The sequence below is a fragment of the Ailuropoda melanoleuca genome, chromosome 2 (assembly GCF_002007445.2).
Source record: "Ailuropoda melanoleuca isolate Jingjing chromosome 2, ASM200744v2, whole genome shotgun sequence".
Classification (NCBI taxonomy): Eukaryota; Metazoa; Chordata; class Mammalia; order Carnivora; family Ursidae; genus Ailuropoda; species Ailuropoda melanoleuca.
The window spans coordinates 180,706,418-180,719,501 of NC_048219.1; the positions used below are offsets into that span (position 1 = coordinate 180,706,418).

A 13,084-nucleotide genomic window follows, 5' to 3' on the forward strand; every position below is an offset into this window, starting at 1 on the left:
GAAATTAAATATACAAACTTTTTAGGTTTAGGTTCTCACATAAAACAATAGTTAATCATTTCATGAGGAAGCATGGTAAGAAAACACGTTTCCATCCTTGGGAGCATATAATCTAAGGGATTAGAAATATGTAAACAATTTCACCTCATTTTATATCATTGCACAAAGTGCTGAGATGATTTGACGTGAATGGTCTGAGTAGTGCCTGGAATTCAGAGAATGTCTGGAAGGTTTGAGGATTTGTGCCTGTGTTTGCTTTTGCATGTGTAAGAGAGTTTATGTGTTTTAACCCTTCTGGTGTGAGACGGAGGTTAACGTTTTCAAACATTAAAAGTAGAGAGAATGGCATAATATGTTTCCAAATCCTGATCCCACAGATTCGGCTGTTATCAACATTTTGTCACACTGGTTCTACCTATTCCTTTTAAAATGTTGTCATTGCTATAGTTTAGAAAGCATCTATTTTGAAATAGACTTTTTTTAATTTAAATTTTTAAATTTAAAATTTAAAGAAAAGTTGAAATAATAGTTACAAGGAACTTGCGTATACCCTTCACCCAGATTCACTGATAACATTTTGCCACATTTTTTCTGAACCATTTGTTAGTAAGTTGTAAATGTCATGTCCTTTTACCTTTTACATACTTATGGGGGAATTTCTGAAGATCAAGGATACTCACTTATATAATCACAACATGATTCACAAAATCAAGAAATTTAACATTGATATAATACTGTTAATTAGTGTGCTGCCCATATTCAAATATTGTCGATTGTTCCAATAATGGGTTTGGTTTTTTTCCAAAACGGTTCTGTATTTTTTTTTTTCAAATATTTAAGTTCTAGTTAACCTATAGTGTAATATTTGTTTCAGGCATAAAATGTAGTGATTCACCACTTACATATAACACCCGGTGCTCATCATAACAAGTCTCCTCCTTAATACCCATCACCTTTTAGCCTAACCCCTGCCCACCTCCTTCCAATAATGTTCTTTATACCATTTTTTTTTTCCTGGTCCAGGATCTAACCAAATATCATGCTTTGTGCTCGTTGTTTTGTCTCTAATCTAGAACCATCCTTCATCTTTTCCTTTGCCTTTTTTGACATTGATTGACATTTTGAAGAATACTGACCAGTTTGGGTATATCTGATGATTTCTTTGTGATTTGATTCAGGTTATATATTTTTATTTTTTAAAAGATTTTATTTCTTTATTTGAGAGAGAGTGAGAAAGAGAGAGGGCTCACGAGCAGTGGGGAGGGGCAGAGGGAGAAGCAGACTCCTCACTGAGCAGGGAGCCCAATTTGGGACTCGAACCCAGAACCCTGGGATCATGACTGAGCCGAAGGCAGACACTTAACCAACTGAGCCACCCACGCACCCCATGTTTCTGCATTTTTAGCAGAAACACTATATAAGTGGTGTCGTGTCTTCTCTATCATATATCACATCCGAAGCTAATGATGTTGCTTTTTCCCATTATTGGTGAAGTTACCTTTGATCACTTGGTTAAGGTGGTCTGGGCAGACGACTTCTTTTTTTTTTTTTTTTAATAAACTTTGTATCTTAGAACAGTTTTAGATTTACAGAAAAGTTGAGCAGATAGTAGAGAGTTCATGTTATACTCCTTCCCTACACTTTCCCCTATTATTAACATCTTACATTATTATGATGTATTTGTTATGATTAATGATCTGATATTGATATGTTATTAACCAAAGCCTGTATTTTATTGAGATTTCCTTAATCTTATTACACATTACATTTGGTTGTCTCCTCAGGCTCCCTTGTCTGTAACAGTTTCTCGGAAGTTTCTTGTTTTTGATGATTTTGTCAGTTTTGAGAAGGACTGGTCAGGTATTTTGTAGGATGCCCCTCTATTGGAATTTGTTTGATGTTTCTCATGGCTAGACTGGGTTATGGGTTTTGGGGAGGGAGATTGCAAAAGTAAAGTGCTATTTTCATAACCTATCAAGGGTGCGTCCTATGTATCTGATTTCTGACTGTTGGTGCTGACCTTGATCACCTGGCTGAAGTAGAGTGTTTGCCAGATTTTTCTACTGTTACTACTTCTGCCCTACTGCACCCCTTTCCCCCTTTCCTTACTGTGCTCGTGGAAAGAAGTCACTTTGTACAGCCCATACTTAAGGAATGGGGAATTACGCTTCCCCTCCTTTAGGGCTGAGTATCTACACAGTTTATTTGGAATTCTTCTGCACAGGAAATTTGTGTCTTTACTGCATTTATGAACATATTGAACCACTTATTTATACCAGGGATTCATGGATGTTTGTTTTACACTTTGGGTTATAAACTACTACTACTTTATTCAATTTTGTTGCTCACATTGTTCCAGCTTTGCTCATTGAGAGTTCTTTCAGTTAGCTCCTGTGACACCCTCTTACCAAAGTGGTTTTTCTTTCTGGCACTACAAAATGCTTCAGGCTCATCTTGTATATTTCTTACCCCAGTCCTGGAATCAGCCATTTCTTCAATGAGCTCCTGTTCTTTTTAATGGAGATTGGTATTAGAAAGTAGGACCTGGATGCTAGGTGTGCTCATTGCCTCTAGAGTTTTTGCTATTAGTATTTTATTTTTTTTTTTTTAAAGATTTTATTTATTTATTCGACAGAGATAGAGACAGCCAGCGAGAGAGGGAACACAAGCAGGGGGAGTGGGAGAGGAAGAAGCAGGCTCATAGCCAAAGAGCCTGATGTGGGGCTCGATCCCATAACGCCGAGATCACGCCCTGAGCCGAAGGCAGACGCTTAACCGCTGCGCCACCCAGGCGCCCCTGCTATTAGTATTTTAAAGCAAAAGCAAACCCCTGGCATCATGTCTAATCGCTAGAAAATATCTGTATGTGAAAAATAAGGGTATTTTCTTTTTTAAAAAGGTTTTATTTATTTGACAGAAAGGGAGAGAGAGAGCACAAGCAGGGGGAACAGCAGGCAGAGGGAGAGGGAGAGGGAGAGGGAGAAGCAGGTTTCCCACTGAGCAGGGAGCCCGATGTGGGGTTCGATCCCAGAACCCCTGGATCATGACCTGAGCCGAAGGCAGACACTTAATGGACTGAGCCACCCAGGTGCCCCCTCCTCCTCTTTTCTGTGTCTTCTCTCTGTCACATCTCCCTCAGCCTCATGAAGGACACAGGTTATGGGATTTAGGGCCCACTCAGAAAATCCAGGAAAATTCCTTAATCCTCTCAGAATCCTTTGCCATATAATATTCACAAGTTCCTGGAATTAGGGTGTGGATATATCTTTTGGGGGGCACCATTCAGTCAACTGCGTAACAAAATTGATAATGGTTTCTTGATATCTGTCTTTGTTCTTAATGTCCCCATATTCAAGTTTCTCCATTGTCTCAAAAATATCTTTTACAGTTGGTTTCTTTGAATCAGAATCCAAACAAGGTCCACTCACTACATTTGATAGTCTCTTAAGTCTCTTACAATCTAGAGCACCTCACTTTTTTTTTAAACTCTGAAATTGTTGAAGAAATGAGGTCATTCATCTGTACATTGGCCCACATTCTGGATTCGTCAGATTCCTTTCTTGCTGTGTCATTATTTCTCTTTATTTCCTATAAACTGGAAGTTGGAGCCAAAAGCTTGATTATATTCAGATTCAACTATTTTTGACAAAAATAAACTACTTCCTAAATATTGTACAGTTTAAATTGCATCACATTAGGAAACATAATTTATAGCTGTCCTGCATTTCATGATCTAAGATTGGTTGAAATCTAGAGGTGATCCTTACAGTGTAAAATTCCCCCAATCAATCCTCTAGTGGTTTTAGTATCTGTCAATACTGTGGCTGAAATCAATTATTTATTAAGCTTCCTTGCTCTGGTCCAGATTGTTATTAGGTTAGTTTGACCTTTTATTTTGCTCTTTATTTCTGTAGCCTACTGTTTAGAAAAGACCTTTTCACCCTCCAGGTCTTTTTCTTTTTTTCTTTTTTAAAGATTTTTTTTTTATTTGAGAGAGAGAGAGAGAAAGAGAGAGCACTCACAAACGATCGGGGAAGGGCAGAGAGAGAAGGAGAAGCAGACTCCTCCGCTGAGCAGGGAGCCTGATGTGGGTGGGGCTCCATCTCAGGACCCCAAGATCATGACCCCAGCCAAGGCAGATGCTTAACTGACTGAGCCACCCAGATGCCCCTCTCCTTTAATTTTCAAATCCATTAGGTCTAGGGACATCTGGGACTAAGAACAGCTGGGGCATCTTCCTTGCCTAGGGAGATGATAAACTGAGTCGCTGTTTCCTTAAGTTCTTACCTGAAGCCCATAAAGCAGGTGGTCGTAATAGTACTCTACTGAGTAGATTGGAGTTAGGGGAAAGTGGGTTGGAGGGAAACAGTGGATATGGCGAGGTCTCCTTTCATGTGGTCAAATCTGAAAGACTTCTGCTGAAAAGGACTACTAAGAAACTTCTTTAATAAAGCCTGAACTCTTTTGATTTTAGAGGAGCGAATTAAGGCAGGGCCAAAGAAATAGTCCATTCAGGTGAGGTGGTATCAAGGTCCAGAGGAGAGAATCCTGGAAACCCCTAACGTAGTCTTTTTTGGTGGTGGTGGTGGTGTGTGTGTGTTGTGTGTGAGAACGGGTGTGTGTGGGTGGGATGGGTAGATGGGTGTGTGTGTATGGTTGGTGGATGTGAGAATCTCAGGACTACATCTCCCAGAATTCCGCTCTCTGGGTCTCTCGCGCCCTGAAGCGACTGCGCATGCGCGAGGCAGGAGCCGGCCTGCCTTCCCAGGCCCCACAACCCCCGAGATTCCGCGCGCCTGCCTCCCGCCCGCCCGCTGTGATCGCCCCTTCCAGGCCCTCCGTCTGTCCGCTGGGGGCGCGCGCAGTGCCTTGCAGGCGGCTTCGGCGCCGGCGGCTGGGAGCGCGGGTCGCGTGGCGGTGCGTGGTTGCTAGGGGCGTCTGAGGCCGCCCGCTAGCCCAGCAGGCCGAGGGAGGAAGCAACGCGGAGCCGGCGCCGAGCCGGGGCGAAGCTGGGTCTGCTAGGTGAGTGTGATGGTGAAGCGGGCGGAACGAGCCTCCGCCCGCTGACTCTCCCGCCCCTCCTTCTGCCCGGGTCCTTTCGCGCGGGTCCGCAGCCCTCCGGCGGCTCCCGCCCCAGCCCCGCTTCCTGCCCGCCACCTCTCCATCTCCGGGAAGGCGAGGGGGCTGCGGCCTTCCACCCGGTCAGGTCTGTGCGCGTCCCCGGGACCCTTCTCCCCCTCCGCCACACCCCGTGAACTTAGTCAGCGCTGCCTCCGGGTGTCCGAACCCTGCAGCATCCCCTCACCCTGGGCCTCCGTGTCGCTTTCCCGCCGCGCTGCGGTTTAAATTCTCCTCGCCTGGGTGTGAGCCCAAGCTCCTCTCAATTCGTAGCTGAATTGAACATGAAAACCCACTTTTTTCTTTCCCCATCTTCGGTAGCTATAGAGAAATACTTTCCTAAACTGTAGAGTTTCAAACAGAACTTAAGATCTTGTAAATATACCTCTCTTCATTTACTCATCCTTTTATGTAATCATTCATCCAACAGTTTTTTGTTTTGTTTTTGTTTTTTCAAACATCAACAAATATTTAGTGAGCCAGGGCACTGTGGAAGGCACTGGGATGATAACAGTGGTGAACAAGGCAGGCATGTCTTCACGGAGCTTCTAGTCTAGGGGAGATTTTAATCAAGTAAACAAGCATTTGCCATACTGTGTGGTGTGTGCTCTGATAGAACATTAGAAAGATAGTTAACCCAGACTTGCTTGGAAAAGTATATTATCCCCATTCGCTGGTCTTCACATTCTCATTCTGAATCTAGGATGTGTTTTAATCCTTCTTTATGGAGTCATCCTTGCTCCCTCACATACTCCAGATGACATCTTTCTCAACTTCATCACCTGTTGATTTAGCCAATCAGAAAGTAGTTGGGGGACCTTTTGGGACAGTGTTCTGTCCATCCTTCATTTATTGCAGTAAATACTGAGACACTGTATGAGACCCACCCCCTTAACCCTGAGAAAGTTACCAGCTGCTTATTGGTTGGGCTGAATGGAACCTTGAAAAATTATCAAGTGTCTTCTGGGAATAAAGAAGTTGAGAGCACATTCCAGATACAAAGTAGCTTCACAAAATAATACAGCAAGGCCTAAAAAGAGAATTGGAAACAGTTTGACAGGCCTGATCTGGGTTTGAAGGTAGCCATCCAATGACGAATAGGAAGAGAAGGGGCGCCTGGGTAGCTCAGTCAGTTAAGCGTCTGCGGTGTCTGGGCCCTGGAATCAAGTCCTGCATCCAGCTCCCTGCTCAGTGGGGAGTCTGCTTCTCCGTCTTCCTCTGCCCCTCCCCCTGCTTGTGCATGCCTCTCTCTCTCTCTCAAATAAATAAATAAATAAATCTTTTTAAAAAATAGGAAGAGGAAAATTAATAGGGATTAGATCACAAAGGGCCATAGATGTTTTGTTAAAGAGAACAGTATCCTTAAGTTTTTCAAGCAGGGTGATTAGGGCCTGGGACTTCTAAGGAATACACCTGCACATATAGCTTTAGAAGAATCAGTTTCCAGATCCTCGGCTTCCAAATGAACTCTTCTGAAACTGACCTTACAAGAAAAGGTGGGGGCGGCAGGATGTTATATCCCTCATACTTCCCAAATTATAATGTTTTTCCCAGGGGTAAAAATGTCAGGTGTGGGGCGCCTGGGTGGCTCAGTCGGTTAAGCATCTGCCTTCAGCTCAGGTCATGATCCCAGGTCTGGCTCCCTGCTCAGTGGGGAGCCTGCTTCTCCCTCTCCCTCTGCCTGCTGCTCCCCCTGCTTGTGTGCACTCTCTCTCTCTTTGTCAAATAAATAAAATCTTTTTTTTTTTCCTAAAGATTTCACTTATTTAATCGACAGAGATAGAGACAGCCAGCGAGAGAGGGAACACAAGCAGGGGGAGTGGGAGAGGAAGAAGCAGGCTCATGGCGGAGGAGCCTGATGTGGGGCTCGATCCCATAACGCCGGGATCACACCCTGAGCCGAAGGCAGACGCTTTAACCGCTGTGCACCCAGGCGCCCCACAAATAAATAAAATCTTAAAAAAAAAAAAAAAAGGTTGCCAAGTGGAGTATTAGGAAATACTGATTTCAGGAAGGCCTCCTTTGATGATTAAATTACTTAGAAAACTCAGGAGGCTTCCTATCTTCTTCTAATACACATTCCTGTTAGGGTGAGGCTTGATTCTTCTTGTGATATTATGAATTCAGATGAACTCAACAGTTAAATGTGGCTAGAATGTTTTTTGGGACCTTGGGTTTTTCAAGCTATAGGATAATACTTGCATTAAAACTTTTATTACGGAGATTTCTTTTAATTTAGGTGTGTGTTTTTCAATAAGATAGCTAAAAATTACTTTATCAAATCATGAAATGGTTCTTTTTTCTTTTCTTTTTCTTTTTTAATATTTTATTTATTTATTTATTTGACAGAGAGAGAGAGACAGCCAGTGGGAGAGGGAACACAAGCAAGGGGAGTGGGAGAGGAGGAAGCAGGCTCATAGGGGAGGAGCCTGATGCAGGGCTCGATCCCAGAACGCTGGGATCACACCCTGAGCCGAAGGCAGATGCTTAATGACTGAGCCACCCAGGCACCCCCAAATCATGAAATGCTTATTTGAATTACAGTTAATCTTTAACTTAGTTCTTTTTATAAAATCTTTTTATAAAATCTTTTTATAAAATCTTTACAGTTAATCCTTAACTTAGTTCTTTTATAAAATACCTCCTTTTAACAAAAGAATAGATGTGTTTAAACTTGTGATGAAAAATCTTAGAATTAAACTTTAATCTGCAAGGAATACATGATTTAAATTCTTTTGGGGATACAGGAGTACAACCATTTGAAGAGTGTGTTGCAGGAAAACCATGGAAATATAACTAGCAGGAAGATAACATTAGATTTGTATTTGAGGTTACTATAGCATCAGTGTGTGGTTTGGATAGTAATGAATCATGGAACTTTACATCAAAAACTAGAGATGTACTATATGGTGACTAACATAGCATAGTAAAAAATTATTATAAAAATTTTTTTTGAAAGCCCCCCCCCCAAAAAAAAATGAATAGGGAGGATTTTAGACTGAAGGGAGGGAGCCAGTGAGAAAACTCGAGACTGGGCTAGAGATGGTGAGGGCTGTATGTTACCTGCAGTGGGAATGGAGAGGGTTTAGAGAGATGTTAAAGGTGATAGAGTGGACAAGGCCTGGTGGCAAAATAGATACACAGTGGGACAAGGAGCAGTCTGGAATGATCCTAAGTTCCAACTTAGTGACCAGGTGGGTGATGGTGCAGGAGAAACTATTAGGAGGAAGGGCAGCTTTGAGGAGAAGGATAAAGGGGTTCACTCTGGACATGCAGAGTTGAGGTCCCCATAGCACATCCAGGTAGGAGGTCATTCTATAAGTCTGGAGCTCATGACAGAGGTCTGGGTGATGATAAAAAGTTGAGAAGGAAGGAAGCGGTTGCTGTCATGGGATGGAAGAGATTGCTCTGGGAGAGTTTATTGAGCACTGACTATGTGCCAGGCAGAGTGAGAAGACTGAACTCTTAGGAACACCAACATTGAGAGAGTGGGCAGAGGAAAAGGGGTGAAAGAAGGAGACAGAGAATTTATAACCAAATACAAAAATGAATGTGTAAATGAAAATTCGCTTGCTAAACAGCTGTATCTCGATGAAGCCTTAACTTCACGATCTGATATTCATGATCTGGAGTCGAGTTTAACTTCACCACTAGATTCCTTTGTGACCTTGAATGGTCTGATTATAGGCTCCCTGGATTCTAGCACGGGATCAGATCCTTTGATGTGTCAGTGAAATTGCAGAGAAAAATTCTCTTATGTGCCCTGAACTTCTTACCCTCTCTTCTGGCAGAACTGGGAAACCAGACTGGGCATTTGGGAAGAAATATGGAGAGTTCTAATTCCTCTTAGGCCCTGAAATACAGAGAAATTTGTCCTTAAGAGTCCTCATGGATATTCTGGACAGGCAATGGCATTTTAGACCAGAGGTGCTCAGACTTCTGCTTTTAGGACTCCTTTATGCACTTCAAAACCTCTTTGGGATCTTCAGTATATTTTTAATGTAAGATATATAGTCTTGATATTTACCATATTAGAAATTGAAATATTTATTCATTTAGAAGTAATAAATACAAGTTAAAATAGGTAGAATTTTTATTTCTTTAAAGATTTATTTGTTTATTTATTTATTTGAGCAGAGCTGGCGAGCAGGGGGTAGGAGCAGAGGGAGAGGGACAAGCAGACTCCATGTTGAGTGTGGAGCCTAACATGGGGCACGATCTCATGACCCAGAGATCATGACCTGAGCCGAAATCATGAGTCAGACACCAGTCCCACTGAGCCACCCAGGCACCCCCCCATAAGCAGAATTTTTTTTTTTTAAAGATTTATCTATTTGACAGAGATAGAGACAGCCAGCAAGAGCAGGAACAAAGCAGGGGGAGTGGGAGAGGAAGAAGCAGGCTCATAGCGGAGGAGCCTGATGTGGGGCTCGATCCCATAACGCCGGGATCACGCTCTGAGCCGAAGGCAGACGCTTAACCGCTGTGCCACCCAGGTGCCCCAATAAGCAGAATTTTTAAATAAAAAATGATATTGTTTCAAAAAGATTAGTGAGAAGAGTAGCATTGTTTTTGCAAGTCTCTTTAATGTCTGGCTTAATAGAAGATAGGTGGATTTTCATATCTCTTTCTTTGTTCAGTCAGTTGTGATGTGTTGTTTTCGTTGAATTATTAGGAAAATCCAGCCTCACAGACATTTAGTTGGAAAGGAAGGAATATTTTTAGTAGCCTTTTCAGGTAATTGTGGGTATTCTTTGGTATTACACAAAAGTTAGCAAGGGATGGTTTTATGAAGGTTATTGCAATGTGGAATCTGAAATGAACTTTTCATACTTTGTTACATTAAAATCCATTGGTCTCTCATTTTGACTGGGTCTTTTTTTCTTTTTCTCCCTGTTTGCTTTTGATGGAGCCTTTTACCCAGACATGATTCCGTAACATTGTGATAGGTATCTGGAAAACACTGTTTTCATTGAGTTTCAGCTCTTCCGAATGTTGCCACATTTTATTAACAGTATCCCCCAAAAATCATTCATATTATCACTGCACTTTCATCAGAAAAATGCTTAACTTTTGGGAAGGTGTCAAGCTTATGGTGGCAGAGACAGTTTTGCCTGAATTCTGATTTTTCTCTTGGAAGCTGAAATTTTATCATTGGCAACAAATACTGTCAGTTGTTTTTCTTGAATTGACAGACTCACGTTGTTTTATATTCTAGAAAATGTTCGCCAAATGCCAAAGTCTGAATAACCCATCACTTTCGTGTCATTTATTCTTTCAAGCGAACATGGTGTTCCACGGAAACATTTTGCAATTGAAACACACAGGGCTTTCCTTAGAGACGGCCATCACCTTCTGTATACCACAGAAGCGTCTTGCACGTGCTTCTTCTTTTGTCACACAGAGCATTAAAAAGATGCACTCCAGAATTGAGATTTAAGGTAATTTTTACTGTGTCACCAAGGACATTCTTGGGTAAGGCTGGCATTCTTTCACTGTGCGGTGAGGAAGCCTGTGGTGGTCAAGGATCTGACTCGGTGTGACATTGTCTCAGTTCTTGCTCAGGTGCCAACAGGCTGACCCACCATTGCTTTTCTACCACCATGGAAAGACCAGCACAATTTAAAAAGCAAATCGCATCTTAGTTTTGTTAGGAAAATCGTTTCCCCAGCACAACCTAAAGGCTATACCTTGAGGACACTGTCTACCCTCAGGAGGAGGAGGGAGGTTCCTTGAAGGTGATAAAAGCCAAGGCTCTAGGAGAGCTAGTCACCTAATTATGTTAAGCCTTCAACAGTTTTCACCTTTCAGTAATTTATAGATTGGCCCCCCTCAACTCTAGGTGCCAGAAGCTGTCTTTTTCTCTCAGCTTTACCATCTCCTTTTGCATTGCTGAACAGTGTTCTACAAAAGCTTAACTTGTGGTACTGACCCTCCCTTCTCGCAGGGCTGGGGTATTGAGCTTCCTTTCCCAGAAGGCCTTCAAGAAGCTCATTGCCCCTCCAGCTTTTTTGTGGGGAGACATAGCTAGATGAGGATGATTCCCACGATCCTCCCCATTCTCTTTGGTTCCAGGTAAGTCAGTTCCGTCTTCTAAAATAACTACCGAGCAGTTAAAGCAATCTCATTAGAGATCTTTCAGAGTGTAGACTCCGAACCATTTCTGATGTCCTGAGTTCCCCTGGTGACGGAGGGAAGCACCTCGGTGGAGGAGGGAAAGGAAACTGCGAGTCTCAAGAGACAGACAGACAGACAGACAGACACACACACACACACACACACACTCACACACACTCCTGTAATACAGGAGAGTGATTTAATCAGTGAATAATGAATAATTGCTTTCTGTAAATATAGATACCTTGTCCAAGTTGGTCTGGACCTGGCCTCTAGAGACTTGGTGGTTTGAAACAACAGCCGTAGATTTTTCTAGCATAGGCTGCTCTTTATTCACTCTCTACTAAGGAGGAAACTGGAGGCAAAATTACATCTCAAAGAGTGGAGGGCAGAAGGAGATAGGCAGTTTCCGAGTGCTGTATAAAGATGACAAAACAGGTTGGTGCAGGTTGGTGTGAGTCCTGAGGCTCCCTGCAGAAGCTGCAGCCAGGGACGGCGGTCAGGGTTCCACTGCAGAAGCCCTGCACTTGGTCAAGTGGGTACTCGGAGGGGTAGGGATTGGGCTGAGCCAGGCAGGTAAATACAAAGAAGGGGATGTGTGAGGCCATTTTATCTTTAGACTGCTCTGTGGTTCTTTATCCTCCTTTCTTATCCTCTAGTCAGTCTTTTTGGTTTTATTTTTAACAACTTCGTGGAGGTAAAACTGATCTGGAACATACCCATCACCCCAAGTCAGTTGTTTTTGAAACTTGAACTAGGGACCGAGTGTCCCACAAAGTTGTTTGGCAAGGAGACCTGGGCGGCATTGCTGAGGAGGAGACCAAACTAGGGCAGCGATCTTCCCCCTTCTACCAGTTTAGCTTTGCACCTGTCTGTTACAGGTAAACAGGGATTCCCTATGAAAATCATCATGGAACTTATGAGGCATATCCATGTGAAAAGAGAACAGTGGTGAGAGTAGCCTTTGTAAAGTATCAAGTTAGAGGGATAGATTATGCAAGAGATATTCATGGAGAGGGTGGGGCTTGAGCTGTGTCCGGAAAAGGTAAATAAAATACAAGGATTCAGAAGAAAGAGGCTTAGTGGAGTAAAGGTTGGTGGACAGGTTTGAAAGGTTTATTCCAGTTTAGTGTTAAGACCAGCACAGTTCATAGGGCACAGTTCAAGGTGGAAGGAGATAGAAATAAGCCTTCCAACCCAAACTAAGAAATCTGGATATTATTTGCTGATTCATGTGAGAATCATCTGGAATGTTTGTTAAAAATGCAGATTCCCGGCCCCACCCCAGACCCACTGAATCCACTTTGAAGATGGGACTTGGGAATCTGCATCCCATGTTTGTTCTGTTTTGTTTTTTATTTTTTTATTTCGAGTAGGCTCCATGCCCAACAGGGGGCTTGAGCTCATGACCCTGAGATGAAGAGTTGCACAGTCTACTGACTGAACCAGCCAGGCGCCCTGCGCCCCATGTTATTCTGATGCAGGTGATTGGTGGGCTGCTGTGATATTTAGTGAGGACTCCTAGGAAATTTTTGACAGGGGAGTAACCCGATCAAGTAAGACCAAGCAAAGTTAATCTGGAGGCTGCCTGCAAGGGTGGGCTTCGGAAGGGTGGACCCTGGAAACAGAGACCTCAGTCTAGATGTTATTGCAATGATCCAGCTCCGCGGAGGGGGTGGGGAATAAATGGAGGAAGCATCCTAGGAAGAAAGAATCTTTCTTAGGTTTGGTAACTGGTTTGGCTTTGGAGAATAAGGGAAGGGAAGAAGTCAGAAGTGGCTTAGGTGTTCCTCTTAGGTGACTAAGAGAAAGAAGGTTCCACTGAAAGAAATTGAAGGTCAAGAGCGCC

The 13,084-nt window shown here is 42.9% G+C and overlaps 1 protein-coding gene across 4 annotated transcripts in view; it reads left to right on the forward strand.

Moving 5' to 3' along the window:
- The first annotated feature begins 4,759 nt into the window (after positions 1–4,759).
- The window catches only part of TTLL4 (tubulin tyrosine ligase like 4), a 37,797-nt gene continuing 29,472 nt past the window's right edge, over positions 4,760–13,084 (forward strand). For all 4 annotated transcript variants that reach the window (XM_034655183.1, XM_034655184.1, XM_034655185.1 and 1 more), the window contains exon 1: positions 4,760–5,022. The gene's annotated coding sequence lies outside the window, so the exon portion shown is untranslated. The remainder of the gene's footprint in view (positions 5,023–13,084) is intronic.